This window comes from Mus pahari, chromosome 3 (assembly GCF_900095145.1).
Source record: "Mus pahari chromosome 3, PAHARI_EIJ_v1.1, whole genome shotgun sequence".
Lineage (NCBI taxonomy): Eukaryota > Metazoa > Chordata > Mammalia > Rodentia > Muridae > Mus > Mus pahari.
This window is the reverse complement of record NC_034592.1, coordinates 52,053,441-52,069,598: the sequence shown is the minus strand read 5'-3', so window position 1 is coordinate 52,069,598 and position 16,158 is coordinate 52,053,441. Positions and strand designations below refer to the sequence as shown.

At 41.3% G+C, this 16,158-nt stretch overlaps 1 protein-coding gene across 2 annotated transcripts in view; it reads right to left on the bottom strand.

The window, feature by feature from the left end:
* Positions 1–14,902, bottom strand: part of Csrnp3 (cysteine and serine rich nuclear protein 3) — a 184,103-nt gene extending 169,201 nt beyond the window's left edge. The window contains exons 1-2 of one of the 2 annotated variants that reach the window (XM_021193093.1): positions 14,813–14,902; positions 114–275 (exon numbers count right to left, since the gene is read on the bottom strand). The gene's annotated coding sequence lies outside the window, so the exon portion shown is untranslated. The remainder of the gene's footprint in view (positions 1–113; positions 276–14,812) is intronic. The other variant, XM_029536619.1, reaches the window with a different exon arrangement.
* Positions 14,903–16,158: the final 1,256 nt, after the last annotated feature.

Sequence of the window (16,158 nt, the reverse complement as noted above, 5' to 3'; positions counted from 1 at the left end):
CGAAGAACCTGGAAGCAGCTACGAGGCAGTGAATTAAGCTGAAGCCCCCCCGAGAATCGGTCTTCCAGGTAGAATTTAGAGGAAAAATACGAAATACAGCTTCAGATACTCACGGGTAAATGATCAGGTGCGGACACACTGACACTATCAAGACTCTCAGCACTGTAACAGCTAAAAACGTCATCATCTGATTCCTGCACAGAGGAGCAGAGTGAGGCGCTGTCAGCTTCTTCCAACGTCCCCTTTAAAATTCCACTCATAGCTGTCACATGGACCTGCAGAAGGAACGGGAGCCGAGCATTGAAATCTGTGCCCGCTGACTGCAGTCAAGGATTTGGAGTCATCGTAGGGTCTAGTGCTTTGAACCACACAGACTGCGCTACCCATAACGCTGCAAACAATTACACCCTGATTCGCTCTTATTTCTCATTCTCATTTTGGTAACGTCATCGGTAAGAAAGGGTTCAAATTGAGAGTGTGGAATCAGAGAGCCGCATTAGGAAGTACGGCTTCATGTTTTCAAATGCCAAAACACAAGTCAAATACATTTCTTTGATTTGTTCTAGTAAATCGTGTACTGTCATTGACAGAGCCAGAGTTCAGAACAAAAAGCATCACTCACTTGCATGGCTGCCATACCAGGAGCATACTGATGAGGGTATGTCTGTCTTGCTGGGGATTTCTTTTTACTTAGGTACAAAGGCATCTACTTTCCTGGGGCTCTCTGTCCATCAAAAATCAAATTGGATGCTAGGAATGGCAATACCTGCAGAATTTAGATGCCTTATCATGTTTCCAGTCAATTCAGCAGAGCCCCAGGGAATACTCAAGGCCTGCGCCAAGGATAGCTGAATAGATTTTACACATGACAGACTGCAGTACCTAAATCTTTTTGCTGGATAAAACATTAATTTAAACTTCTTCACTCTTTGTGGCAGCATGGGCCGGGAGAGTCATTCAGGGGCAGGTGGATTCACAATTTAAAAAAAAAAAAAAAAATTAATGTCAAGTTGGAGGAATCATTAAACTACAGAGAGCAACAAATTTCTCTGCATCTATAGAGAACAGTAAGTAATCAGGGGTTATAAATGCAAATAACAACAGTGGCAGAGCTTCAGGAGGGACTAGGGTCAGCTGTGATAAAATCATACAGCCCTCTTGTCTCTCTTACGTGCTATTTATAACAATGCTACCAAGAAATATACCCTTTCTAAAGGGGAATGATACATAGCTATAATAATAAACAGCCTCTCAATCAGGTAGACAGAAGGTAGTGGGTACTGTGATGTGACAGATGAGAGACCACATTCTCTGGTCTATGAGAGAGATGCCTATTTGGAGTTAGGTCATTTTGGCTAAATTCTTTTGCAGTTTAACCTACTATAGCCTGACCAGTGCCTTGTTTACATAGCCAGAAATGGTCCTTTACTGTGCTAGTCTTCATACTCCAGATCCACTTAGCACCGATTGATTTTCTTTGCAAAGCTAAAGAAGCCATTTTCAAATTGTATTGTAACTTGAAGTGCAAAATTACACTGAGTCAACAACACAGATGAGAACGGTCAGCATTGGTGAACTTGGATGGTTAACTGACTGGGGCACTAAAACCTTGTCTTGCCCCTCAACACAGTCCTGTGAGTGAATGCCTTTAACCAGCCATGTATTGCTGAATGAGCCAATATCACAAAGAAACCCTGGCAGCATGAGCTACAAAGGAGGGGTTGTTTTATTGAAAGTCCAACCTCAACATAGCAACTCAAGACATAGCTTCAGGTAGTATGGAGGAAGTCTAACTTCAGGGACTTATCTTTAAAAGGCCTACTTTGGGGGTCTAGCTCATGATGCTGGTCGTCATTGACAAGAACTGTTGTCCCTTGATGTTGGTGACCACCAAATCTTGGGACAGTTTTTGCTCTGTGTCTGTATTCTCTGGTTCCCCAAGCTCCCAGCCAGAACATGTCTATGACCTTCAAAAGACGCTCTCACCTCACCATTCCCAAGAGTTGAGAAAGAAGGCTTCCAGTGACTCAGTACACCTCGGTTTCTGGTATCAATTAGAGAAAGACTGGAATGTATAGTTGGATAGTTGGGTGGGAAAAGGGAGGGATAGAGAAAGGAGGGGCGAAAGGACAGAAAAAATAAAGAAGGGAGAAAGAGGATTTTTCGCCCTCCTCTGTTTTCACCAACCTGGTCCCATTTTTTGTACTCTGGCTACATCACTGAAATCACCATGTTATAATTACTTTCATGGCAAAGGAAGAAGAAGAACCCTACAGGAGGAACGAGGCTGTGGAGAGATTAGAATAACATCCACTCAGCTGACTGCAGTAATAGGTGAGGAGGAGGCCATCTTTTGAGCAGTTACTATCAATGTTTCCAGTGAGTGTTCTCTTATCAACAGCTAAGCAAAAATCTTAGGCAGTATTCAAAATTGCCCTATGACACAGAAGTTTTGAGACCTCATTCAGAAGGCACAGTTAAAAAACTCAAAAATGTAGATGACTAGATTGATAGAAAAGTTTTCTTTCTTTCTTTCTTTCTTTCTTTCTTTCTTTCTTTCTTTCTTTCTTTCTTTCTTTCTTTCTTTCTTTCTTTTTTCCCTTCTTGCTCTGGCCCTGTTCACTTAGGCCCAAAGATTTATTTATTTATTATATGTAAGTACACTGTAGCTGTCTTCAGACACACTAGAAGAGGGCATAAGATCTCATTACAGATGGTTGTGAGCCACCATGTAGTTCCCGGGATTTGAACTCGGGACCTAGGAAGAGCAGTGGGTGCTCTTAACCACTGAGCCATCTCTCCAGCCCTAGATGGATACTTCTTAACACTGAGTGTTGCTTTTGCTGTGCAGCTGCTATAAATCAGATGTCTGTGTCATATTTCAGGGTTCTAGGACAAGGTCCTATCTTTTCTACATTTAAAAGCTATGGGGCCTACTAAGCTTTTGAAATCTACCTACTCAGAATTTTGTATTACTCCAAATAGAAAAATAGTTACAATTTGTATTATTATCAGGGGATCGTGGTTGGAATGCTTTTGTTCTTACGTTGTTACAATGTTAAGAATGTTAACTTCCTAATTTAACCTAAGGTGATAGTATCAGGAGGTGTGGTTTTGATGGAATAATTGTATCATGGAGGCTTTTTTTAATAAGCACTTTCCTTCTAAAAGTTCATTATCAGTACCCAAAAACCCTCCGCTCTCCCACCCCAGCATTCTGCTGTGAGGTTACAGTGACCAAGGTCTAGAAAGAAAGCCTGTCAGATATAGACTATGATAGGATCTTGATCCTGGGCTTCCTGTTGTTAGTAACCCATCCAGTCCATGCTATTTCGCTACAGTAGTCTAAATGGAATAAGATATAGAATAGTCACAGTCTGAAGACAGGGACAAAAATGACAGTACAGTATTTATATATGTGCCCAGAGACTCAGAAAGGAAAGCAGATTACTGGAGTTAAGAGTAGAAAATTGTAAGTCCTTAATTTATATGCTAGATTCATGATGATATAAATGAGAAATAACTGTTTTTGCTAATGACCCAAGAAAGATCACTTAAAGTATAAAATGGCAAACTCTAATTTGAACTATGAAGAACGGTAGTTATGAAGGCCTTGCTCTACAAGTTAATTTTCTCAACTTAGTAAAGTCCATAGGGCTTAGACACATGCCTCCACAGACCTCGAGATCTGGATTATCAGACAACTGTTAAAGAGAAAACAGCTCATGATAACAAATCTATTATGGACCAAGACAGCTGAATAACCATGCACAAGCCAAGTGCACTGACCTGTGTGACCTTACCACACTGTTTCCACATCCTCTTTTCCCTCTCACTGCAGGATTGCTTACTACCATGTAGCTGGTATATAGTCATGGGCTTGGGTTGCTTATCAATGGGTAGCTGGCAATAGCTAGCAGGGAGAAGACCTTACCCAAAGTGATTCGTGGCAGAGTGCTTATGTCGCACACACAAAGCCCTGGGCGTCAATGCCACCACTACAAAATAATAACAGAAGACTTGATGTGCCAGGGTGGGTTGGTACCCAGTGAGGGGCCTCCCTCTTCTCAGAGGAGAAGAGAAGAGGTGTGGGGAGAAGGGGGCTGTGTGACGGGGGCACATGGGAGAGATGGGGAGCTTCGATCGGGATGTAAAGTGAATAAATAAAGGGGAGAAAAAGAACAGAGATAAGTCAGTGAAGCTAGAGCGATGAAGGATAAAAATGAAGGCAGATTGGCCAATTCTGGGGACATGAGTCAAGGCAGGTCAACCATGGATGAGAGATCCTGAAGACAGGGATATCTCTAAACGGGATAAAGAACAATTGGGGCGCTTAAAAGGTCTTGGTATTTGTTTAAATCATGGATTTAGTCATAAAAGAGCAAGAGGCAGAAGAAACTAGGCTGGTTGTAAAGGCTGAGACAAGTGGCTAGCTCCAAGGTGACAGAGCGCCAGATGGCAGCTGGGAAGAACACTTTTTACCCACACATCTGGTGACATCCAGATCCCCCCAATTAAAAGCACATCTGAGGAAAGGATTTCCTGGAGGGGAAGTGCTGCAGCGCAGGACAGTGCATTGTGTGGGCTGTCTCTCAGGCCAGTTGGTAAACAATCTTAAAGAGAAACTTTTTTCAATACTTAGCTCCAAGACTCACCAGAAGTTACCAGTATGATGGGGGAAAAGAAGGCTCATTGCTTCAAACATAGTTTTCCTCTCACTGCTTTTGTGGGGGCTTAACTTTCTTGAGTTTCTCACCTATACCACAGGACTAGTGAGTAGCTAGTTGATAGCATTAGGCCGTGCATCCCTGTGTTCTGAAGACTGGTCATTTCTATGCATCCTTCCCATTCATGGGTATTACCTATTCCAAGATGCATCACAGAACCGAAAAAGAAAAGACACAAGGAACATCTTGATAGCTCTGATCCCCCAACTCCTTCTCTCCTGAGCACTTCCTCTTATGCAGTCATGCTTTCTTATTCTCATCTCCACCAATGGTTTTGCTTTTAACATTTGTTTGTTTGTTTGTTTAGGTGTGTGTGTGTGTGTGTGTGTGTGTGTGTGTGTGTGTGTGTGTGTGATGCACACTGGCCATAGCATATATATATAAAGATAGGAGGGTAACTTGCAGGAGTTGGTTTTCTCTCTCCATCCACCATGGGAGTTCTGATATCAAACTCAGGTCATCCTGTTTGGTGGCCAGAGCCTTTCTTTACCTGCTGTGCTACGTAGCTTTCTTCCCTCCACCAGGTGGCACATCATCAAGAAGTCCCTCATTTAGACACAGCCCTTTGATTTCGGCTCACCCACTTCTAGAACTATAAGAAACTGACTTCTTTATAAATTTGATTTTTTTTTTTCCAAAACAAACTATTTACTGAGAGTGAAACGGAACCAAATTATGGTCACAAAGCAGGTTGATAAATTAGGGAAAGACCACTGCCAAGAGCTGTCAGGTCAAAGACGGAAATCTTTCTTAAGGGCACCCTCTTTCTTGACAGTGGGCACAGCTTTATGTGGGTCTCCCCCTTTTCAGTGACCACTTCCTGCAAAAAGCCCACTTCATGTTCTCAAAGGAGTCTCTCGCCTGTTTTGACAACAGTTAATGGGAAATTGTCAGGGTATGTTTGTACATGAAGTCGTCAGATTTTACCAAAAGTCTACCCCACACTCCAGGAAATGCTGTGAATGGATTACCATGGCATACACAGTCTTATAGGCTATAATCAAACCAATCGTGTCACAAAACACCTCCTTCCACAACTAGGTGTTTCATTTAATTCTTGTTTAGTATTTTGGGCTACATAGTATTTCACTGACTAATTGTATTATAAATATTTAACGAAACTTCTAAAAGAGCATATGTTTTGAAGAAACATTTTCAGAGGGAACACATGTAAGTCCCAGTAGCGTTATATTGTTGAACACAACTTTAGGATGAATTCTTAGAGGTGGTAGCATTGACATTTCCAAACATTTTGCCAGTTTGGCTGCCAGAGAGGCCCTGCCAATTTGTGTTTCTTTGATGGGGCTCTGGGATATGCTTTTACCAATACCTTTGCCAATAAGGCAGCCTGCTCAGCTACTCAAATTAATACTTAGCGTTAACATACATATATTACCTATGTTGCAATTCCAGTGTTTTCGGCAAGTGACCAAGACATTGACATTCTCTGGTCTTAGTATTCACGCTTCTTTAAGGCCACGGTTATGAAATTATGAGAAGCCACTCTGGAGATCACACTCATAGGTCTATGGGGTGTGGCATAAAGGATTTGCACATGAACCAGTGACCTGAGGGGTGTGCATAGGACCTAGTGACAGGAGCCTTTCAAACTGGGCATAGAGCCATGACTCCCAACCTTCCTAATGCTGTGAGCCTTTCACACAGTCCCTCATGTTGTGGTGACCTCCCCTAGCCATAAAAATCACCTTCATGGCTATTTCATAACTGTAATTTTGTTGCTGTTTACGAATTGTAATGTAAATATCTGTGTTTTCCAATGGTCTTAGTTTGAACCCCCAAAGGGGTCCCCCAGTTGAGAACTACTAGCCTAAAGGCTTGAGGATGAGAGCGCGTTCGAAAGATGCTTTGTATGGAGCTACAAGAAGTGCGTGGCCTGGAGAGCACACAGCCTCTAGGAGCATAATCCAATGTCAACCTAAGGAGCTGAAGTCTACCATCAACATGAGTAGCCTGGAATGTGATGTTCCACCACAGTAGGCTGCCAGGAGCCCCACTGAACTGACGCTTTGATTCTAGCCTGTGGGATTCTGGGCAATGAACACAGCCTTGCTTTCTGAATCTCAGAGGTGCTTATGTTATGCCCGTGATAATTTCTCACAGAACCGAGAACTAACAGCCTAACAGATTCATTCAGCTATTGTTATTATTAATATCAAGGCCAAGGTCACAGAGGCAGATCATAGAGCCAGAATCTAAACTCAGACGTCTGTCTACATGTTTGAAGCACCGTACATCGTGATTTTTTCTTCCTCTCTCAGTGATACCTTACTGCGTAAAATGGTTTCCTTTTCTCCCTCCCAGCCTCTCCACTCCCTTCTGCTTACATTTCCTTTTTCCTTCCCTTTCTTTTCAAAGACAGGGTCCTGCTACACATTCTTATTCATCCTGTGTCTCTGTCTTTCTGTCTTTCTGTCTCTCTCTGTGTCTGTGTCTCTGTCTCTCTGCCTCTCTCTTTCTCTCTATCTCTTTCTGTCTCTGTCCCTCTGTCTCTTTGTCTCTGTCTCTCTCTGTCCCTCTGTCTCTGTCTGTCTGTCTCTTTGTCTCTGTCTCTGTCTCTCTGCCTCTCTCTTTCTATCTCTTTCTGTCTCTGTCCCTCTGTCTCTGTCTCTTTGTCTCTGTCTCTCTGCCTCTNTCTATCTCTTTCTGTCTCTGTCCCTCTGTCTCTGTCTCTTTGTCTCTGTCTCTCTGCCTCTCTCTTTCTATCTCTTTCTGTCTCTGTCCCTCTGTTGTCTCTGTCTCTTTCTCTCTGTCTCTCTGCCTCTCTCTTTCTATCTCTTTCTGTCTCTATCCCTCTGTCTCTGTCTCTCTCTGTCTCTCTGTCTCTGTGTGTGTCTCTCTCTCCTCTTCCTCCTCCTTCTCTCCTGTCCCCCCTGCTCTGCTTTCCTTTCTTCATTATTCTTCCTGTGAGCCTTTCTACCTGGCTATGGGAATTCTACCAAAAGGCTTCTTCTGCTCCCCCTGCCCCCCCCCAACACCCCTGGATCATCTGCTCACCTTTACCTTGAGGTATATGAAGATTGAGTAAATAACACACTGATTCTCAGCGTGAAAACACCTATCCTTGGTTTCTTTGTCACTAACCCAGCACTGTGACTTGTTGTAAATTTTGCCTAAGGATTGTTCTTTGGAGCACAACACAATTGACAAAACAAACAACAACAACAAAAGCAGGGTTTCTGAACAGTGTGTGGGTTTCTGGTTGCTTGTTTTCTGTTTGTTTATTTGTTTGTTTGTTCAGCACTGGGAGTCAAAACCAGGGCCTCCTCCAAGCTAAGAAGCACTCTTTCACTAAGCTACACCCACAGACCCGTAATTTTAGCTTTAATCACATGTTACTGGACATCGTTAGCATAACCAAGTGGGACTCATTGACCCCAATATGTGTCAAAGAGATAGCTTAAATATACACTGCTATGTTTTATACATTAATATTAATACTTACATATAATACAATGACTTAATTACATTAATTTGCAATTCATTTATTGGTTGAACATAAGATGTTCTCAATGAATGTATATATAAAAGAGAAGTCACTCCTCAGTATTGTGAGGGATTGGTTCCAAGAAACCCCATCTTAAAATCTACAAATGTTCATGTCCATGGAAATACTCAGGATTTCGCACAGCACACTAGTTCATGATGGATGGCTTCTGCATTCTGTGTTATGTCAGACCCCATAAAAGCATGATGATCATAGCTGTTACACTATCTTGCTTAAGAAGCACATGCCATTTCCCCCTAATATGTTCAACCTATAGGTGGTTGAATCTGTGACCAGCTAATATGGAGGGCTGACTGCTGCATTATAATGAAGCAAAGCAGAGAGGCATGAAATGGGGAATGTATGCAGATGAAATCCCTCATTAACACAGGAAAACTCAAGTGCAGCTTAGACAATAAAAAAAAAAAAAAAAAAAAAAAACTGCAACGTGAAATTTTGCCTGAATTTTGTGCCATTTCTGATATGCATGTTGTCACATTCAAGGGCATTCCTGAAGTAGTACATGAAAGAGAAGGACCCTTGGAGAATGTAGGCACTGAGGGGTTAGAGGAGCCTGGGTGCCTGGCTGGCTGAGACTGTCCCTCACTTCATTTATTTAGTTTCAACACAATTTGCAACACACACTGCCTATCAGGCATTGTGTAAGGCACTGATGTGGGGACGGAGGAAAACCCCTGCCACTGGCAATTATAGCTTAGATGGTTTTGAGAAACTTACAGAGGGCAGAGGACAGATGTAACGACCACACTAAGAGAACAGTCCAGGCTGGGGCAAGACAAGAAGGGGGCGTCTCTCTCCAGAGCCTCATTTGGATACTGTGTGATAATCTCCAAAGACAGAAAATATTAAGAGTCTCAGCTTCCTGTTTGACACTGAGAACTACGTGGCTTTTGTGGGCTGAGCATCGCAATAGGTAAACAATAAATTAGGAAATGTTGATGATGTAAAACAAGGATTACTGTGACTTAGGGGAAAAGAAAATAGAACAAAGAGAAAGCTTTCAGAGAATTCTTGGGACATGATGACTCTTAATGGCCAGTCAAGGGAAAGAAGGAAGGAAGGAAGGGAGGGAGGGAGGGAGGGAGGGAGGGAGGGAGGGAGGGGAAGGGGGGAGGGAGGGAGGGAGGGAGGGAGGGAGGGAGGGAGGGAGGGAGGGAGGGAGAAAGGAAGGAAGGAAGGAAGGAAGGAAGGAAGGAAGGAAGGAAGGAAGGAAGGAAGGAAGGAAGGAAGGAAAGCATTTGCAAAGGTATTCATTCCTCCTGCTGCTTAGGGAATTGTTTCCTTTATTAAATATTTATGGTGGATCCATAACATGACAGCAAGCAACTGTTTAGACACTTGCTAGAAAAGAAACTAAATATATTTCTAACCCTGTTGTCGAACTTAGAAATGTGAAGGAAATAGCAAGTCAAGGCCACAGCCCCCTGGGAGCCAGAGAAGGTCTCAGTGCAGAATTCCAAGCAACTCTAAAGTTTGGTTCTGCCCAGGAGATCTGGCCAGTCATGTTTTTTCTTTTACATTTTTCCAAAGCCCTCCTCAACTTCAATTCTCTTTTACACAGTCTTAATGGAACACGCCCTGTATTTAATATAAACACATAGCTTTGGACTGTCATAATTTTGTACAGGCAAAGGCTTAGTTTCCCTCCCTGCCTCAAGAATTACTTTCTGTGCCTTAGCTTCTCCACAACTAAAACCTCAGGAACACTTCAGGAAGATCGCTCGATGAGGAAGTCCCATGCTCCTAGGAGCCTAAAACATACATTATAGGAAAAAATATTAATGTCTTAAAAAAGCTTTCTGCTAAATATCGACTAAAGATACAAAATTTTTCAGAAAAGCATTTGTTGTTTTCAAGTTAATCTCATTTATAACTAATGTTAAAATGAATCAGGGGAAAAAAAAACCTACAGAAATGTGTTATGTGCACCACGTTTCTTGACTATTTTGAACTATTACGTTAAAATGGGATGCTAACATCAAGGCTGTGGAGAAGATATGATGGGGTTACTAGCTCCTCTTTTTGCTCATGTGCACACAAGTATGCAGGCATGAAAGTGCGTGTTCTCCTGTGTGGTCACCCATTGTGAAGGTATGCATACATGTACATGTACATGTACATGTACATGGGTGTTGGAAGCCGCATGCCGATACCCAGACTCTTCCTTTATCACTCTTCCTTTTATTCTTTGAGGCAGTGTCTCTCAGGCAAACCTCGGAAGTTGCAGATAGGTCTAGAGTCTCTCACCAGCTGGGCCTCCGGTTTTGGCCTTCCCAGACTGGAACTGCAGGGGCAGAGCTAATGCTCTGTCCACCAGATATTAGCATGGGTTCTGAAGCTCCAAACTCCAGTCCTCTGAAACATTTTAATCCCTGAGCCATCGCCCCTATCCCGTCTTATCTAAATTTTAAGTGATGATATTAATGTCCACAAAGTTCCTCTCCTGTCCTCGGTATCTGTGCTGATCTACATCAGGATAATCATACCTTGAATAAAATGTTTGAAATCTTACACAGAATCTATGTCTTCAAAATCTGTACATTCAACAACTCCTAAGTCTAGTTTGACTATTTAGCCCATTGTTGAAATCTAAACAACTGACTGAGAAATACAATGTCCTACCCAATGACTGAGATTTGTGGATTCTCCGAGTGCTATCATTGGCTTGATAACAAACCCCACACTCTGCTCCTTGATACGTGAAAGTGTAACTAAAGAGCAATGATTGTTTTGTATTGAATCCCCTTTTCCTCCTATATAGCTCCTACACCAAATAGCAGGTACTAATACAGAGGAAAGCAAGAGTACCATCTAATCGATAACATTTCTGAGTCACGGCACCAGGTAGTGGATGTGACTGTGAGATTTTATTTGCCTGGATCACATTACTTATGTAACATATGTGAAACTGGCAAACCCTGCCTCAGGCTTTCTTACCCTGATGTTATTACAGTTTCTTGTAAATACCAGAGCTTCGTTTCCAGAAATGGGGGTTCATTTACCACACCAGCGTATTTCCATTCTAGACATAAAGTTGCCTACCTATGTTATGGAGGAAGCTATTAAATATTCATTTTCCTTAGTGCATTTTATGAGACTTGAGAGGCCTGTACAACAGCATCTACAAAAGTAGCAAGGCGTTTTCAGAAAATAAAGATACATAAAACTTTATAGATGTGAGTAATAAACTGAACCTCTACGTTATTTAACATTGCAAATATGCGTATTTGGTATATAATCTTCAGGAACCTGAAGTATACCATAGCTGCACCAGATAATGAGGTCGATTGTTTACATGGGTCACATGACCAGCTCTTGGTCTTTCTGTCTTGTTAGTGTGCTTTTCAATGTCAGCAACATTTATGCTGAAAATATTTACTCACATTATTTGGGGAAAAAACTAAATACACCCCACTATCCTTGGGCCCCCAGAAAAGGAAAGCAGTAATGTGCTTACTGAATTGAACTGTACATGACGTACTGGTTAGACAGTAAGCATTTTAGCACGTGGTTTAAGCATGGAATGCTGTATCTGCTCCGCTGCTCACCCTATGTCTAGCCGCCTAAGATGACTCTTATGAAAATAAGTATTCCATATCAAAGTTCCTTAGGCAAGCAGTGGAGAGATAACAGAAGTGAGAGCCTCATTTGCATCACAATAAGCAAAACTCAAGCCTACTTAACAAACGACGACAATAAAGGACTTGCTCAGGATGACAGCGCTGCCTTCAAAGCACGCAGAATGAAAATATTTTAATTTCAGAATTTGCCTAGAGCCAAGTAGGACGAAAATTGTGATGGGCTTCTTTTTTTTTTTCTTATAAAAAGAAAAGCCATATAAAACAAAGCTTTACTTCAGACAAAGAAAAACACTTCAAAAATATATGTGCACATATAAAAATATATTAAATTTAGAATGAATTACCTTAATAGTAAAACAATTTCTTTAGCTTGCTAGAATGGATAGCCTTTTATTCATTAGCTAGATTATCAAGGTAAGTTAATGACTGAATTATTCAGATGTGGTCTGGGCCTTGAGTTAAAATGGTCCTTATTCCATTGTGACCAAATCCAAGTTAATTGCTCACCATTCACAGTCTAGGCATGCTTTTACAGCTTCTTTTATTAATTTTATTTTATTTTATTTTTAGTTTAGCAATACATTACAAATATTTTTTCATTTTTCAACTGACACAGTACTGACAACCTGGGGAGAAAAATGAAATCTAACACTCTGCAGAGGAAGACCAGGCAAACCTATATTTACATCTGAAAACCGGCTGCACCCAGAGAAAAACAAATGACCTTGTCATATCTTACTGAAGAGCTTTGAAAGGGTCCCATTTGCCTGCATCACCTTTCATGCTTTTTCCTCTCTTTTGCCCAGTACAGACCAGACACAGACACACAGACACGCACACATGTACACATGCACACACACACACACACACACACACACACACACACACACACCCCTTTCCCCCTGCAGGCTGCAGTAGGAGCTGCCACAGTTGTCTCCCTTTTTTCCATAAGCCTTGCAGACATCTGCCAGTGCCTGATAGGAAATGCTGATGGAGAAGGGATTTATCTACTTTCCATCCAAAATATGTGAGCCATTAAGGAAATTATAAGAAGCAACAACAATACGCTCTGCTTTTATTCAGAACCTTTCTCTTAGTGATTATTAAAAGGATGATATTTTTAGCTAAAGAAAGCAAAATGCATCTGCAGCAGCTGGTTTCCAAGGCAACGGAATAATTTAAAACCATGTGGAACTCTGCTCTCTAATTTTCATCAATCCCCCTTCATTCCTAGAGGTAGCTTTGTTCAGAATTTATAATTCCTTTTTTTTTTTTTTAAGAAAACATCACTGCATTGATTTATTGTCCCTGCCACATTCCAGCAGCTGAATACATACTTAGATTTGCATACCACCTTAGGCTCCGTGGGGGTGGGAAACTTGAATTAATTGCAATCATCGTTTTGTTTGAAAAACCAAAAATTACTTTTAAAGAAAAACATCAACAGTGAAAAACATGGAGAAATTGTAGCATGATGTCATGATTTTTGAAAACCAGAAAATGGTTCAAAACAAACCATAGGAGAGATCAGCATAACATCTGATCTTAATATCTGTTTAAAGATATTAAGTATATTTAGGAAGTTCAAAGGAGGTGTTCATTAACTTGAGCAATCTTTACCCACTATGCAGCAGTATTTCATTACCATTTAATTTCTTAAGAATTTGTTATGTTTGTACCATCTTATTCAAAGGGCTGTACCACCCATCTTCCAAATCAAAGCAAAAATAAGACCAAATTTTCTTAGAATTTACAGTCATTCTTAGTAAGTTTTCATTCATTCTAAGGCAGCCAAACATTTACATCACTATTATGATTGGGCTTTACCCCAGTCAACAGGTATTAATTGGATGCCAATGTGTCCATGACTGTACTATTTTTTAAGACCTCAAAGGTAATGAGTTCCTCTCAGACTTAAATGATCTTATAAAATATAATTTACAGAGGAGCTAGTGTTGTGGAATAAAATTATTTTTGCCATCTTTATTACCATAAATATAACATTTAGTCCATGCTGCCAAAAAAAAAAATCTTTCCTGGTTTTCATAAAAGAAAATAAAACTTAATGCCAGGCATTATAAGCAACTAGTAAAGTCAAAACTTTAGGCGTACTAATACATAACTGCTTCGTGAGGCTTTTGCCAACAGTGTGTAGTGGAATTTCTTAACATTGACGTATCTGATGCACAAATGAAACGTGTCGGTCAGACACTACTTTTCACAGCAGTCTCATCTTTCTCAATTAGACTTCCGTGCTTTTAAAAGAAAACCGTCCGGTGCATGTTGACAACTACCGATAGATCTTTACTTCATCACCACATGGAAGCCTCGCATTTGCTGACAAATGCTGCAGCTACTCGGGGCATAGAGATGCATAGAGAGAAGAGGGCTTACAAACACATAGATCGTTCATTCAAAGTCTAGGCTAAAAGAAAATATAAACTTAAAAAAAAATCATAAGCTCCTCGCTGGGTCCTAAATATAAAGACCCCATCACTGAATCCAGTATGTTCAGAGGAGGCTCCATTTTTCTCAGGACCTGTGGAATCTATCAAGCTTTTCTCGTGCCTCCTTCGGTTTCCATGAATACAGCCTGATAAAAACACACAAAGACACAGGATTTTATCCGTCCGTTGTGCTCAGTGACGTTTGCTTAGATGGCTAAGCAGGAAAAGACATGTTCCTCCTGTTTTTGTGCGTTTTTTTATTTAAATCGGAAAAGGGTTTTTGCAAACACAGGAGCTGCTCATCTAGGCTTCCCGTAGTCCAGTGAGGGACAGGTTTTTCGGGAAGCGCCTTTAGGATTCCCACACTTCCTAAGATGCTTCTAGTAGAACCGAGCATTTCCCTTTAAAAAGAGAGAGAGAGAGAGAGAGAGAGAGAGAGAGAGAGAGAGAGAGAGAGAGAAGAAAGAAGAAAAGAAAGAAAGAAAGAAAGAAAAGAAAAATAAATTTCTTTTCGTCTTTTTTTGCTCTTACCTGTAAATATGGTCTCTGTACTTGGGCTCCGACAGAACACACTGAGAAGAGCTCACTCCGCCCTTCATCCATCAGGCTGCAGCCAACCAATAACAAAAGCCAGATCCTGGCGTCCTCCAGCTCTTGCCGCCGCCTGCTCCCAGTCCTTGCTCCCTCCCACCTCGAGCTTTTAGAGGACAAATCCCTGCAGCAGAGGGAGGAAGGCAGTGGAAAAAAGAAATATGGAGAGACAGAACAGAGAAGAAAAATATTTCAAACAACAGCCGGCTGGAGTCAAAAGTCTTGTTTTGGATGTAGGAAATCGGGGTTAATCTGTGCCTTGCCCACCATAAATCAAAGCAAACACCGAGGAAAGCCTAGGTAAATTGCCTGTTTTCCCTCACCCCACTGATTTTTTTTTTCTTTAGTAGAAGAAAAAAATACACGTCCTCATTGTACATTTTGAGTTATAGGCAGAGAAAGAGACTGACCATCAATAATGCCTTTTCAAAGGGATCCAATCGAAATGAATCAAACATGACATCTCTTACTGGTGACATGACAACCTCTGCTTGGCAGTGTTTCTATTCATAGTTCTGGGGCCAGATCAGCAGAATACACATTTTTCAAACAGAGTAGAAGAATATTCAAATAATGTAGAGTTGTGTGGTTTGTACAACTTCAGATTCCTTAGATACCGGCATTAATTTGTGAATACTGGAGCTTGTTAAAGATTAAAGAGGTATCAACCACTTGGTTGCCAAGCCCCAAAGTGACTAATTGGACTCTAATTTTTGCTCTAATAACCCTGGGCAAAATCATTTCACTTCTGAAATGAAAAGCATAACATGAATCAAAGAACAATCGAGGAAAACATCAGATTAGATTTATTTAAGACAGCAAAGCAAATTCATATGCAGCTTCCAGAGGGGGAAATTGCTTTAAGAGAGGTCTCACCAAGCAGCTGAGACTAGCCTGAAACTCACTAAGTGCACTACGCTGGCCTCAAACATGAAAGAGACCTGCCTGCCTCTGCCTCCTAAGTGCTGGGGTTAAAGGCCAGTGATATCACAAGTAGCCAAGAAAGCTAATTAAATGAATGAACAACAGAACCTAATAAAACAAACCAGTATTCTTTGTATTTAAAACAGTACTAATTGAATCAGCGAGAGAATTCAGGGGGCAAAGGCTCTTGTTCCCAAACCTGACAACCTGAGTTCAATCCCTGGGTTCCATGTGTTAGAAAGAAACAATGACTTCTTGAAAATTGGACTCTGACATCTGCACCAGTGTCATGACATGGGAACATACACACACACACGCACACACACACACACACACACACACACACACACACACACACACAC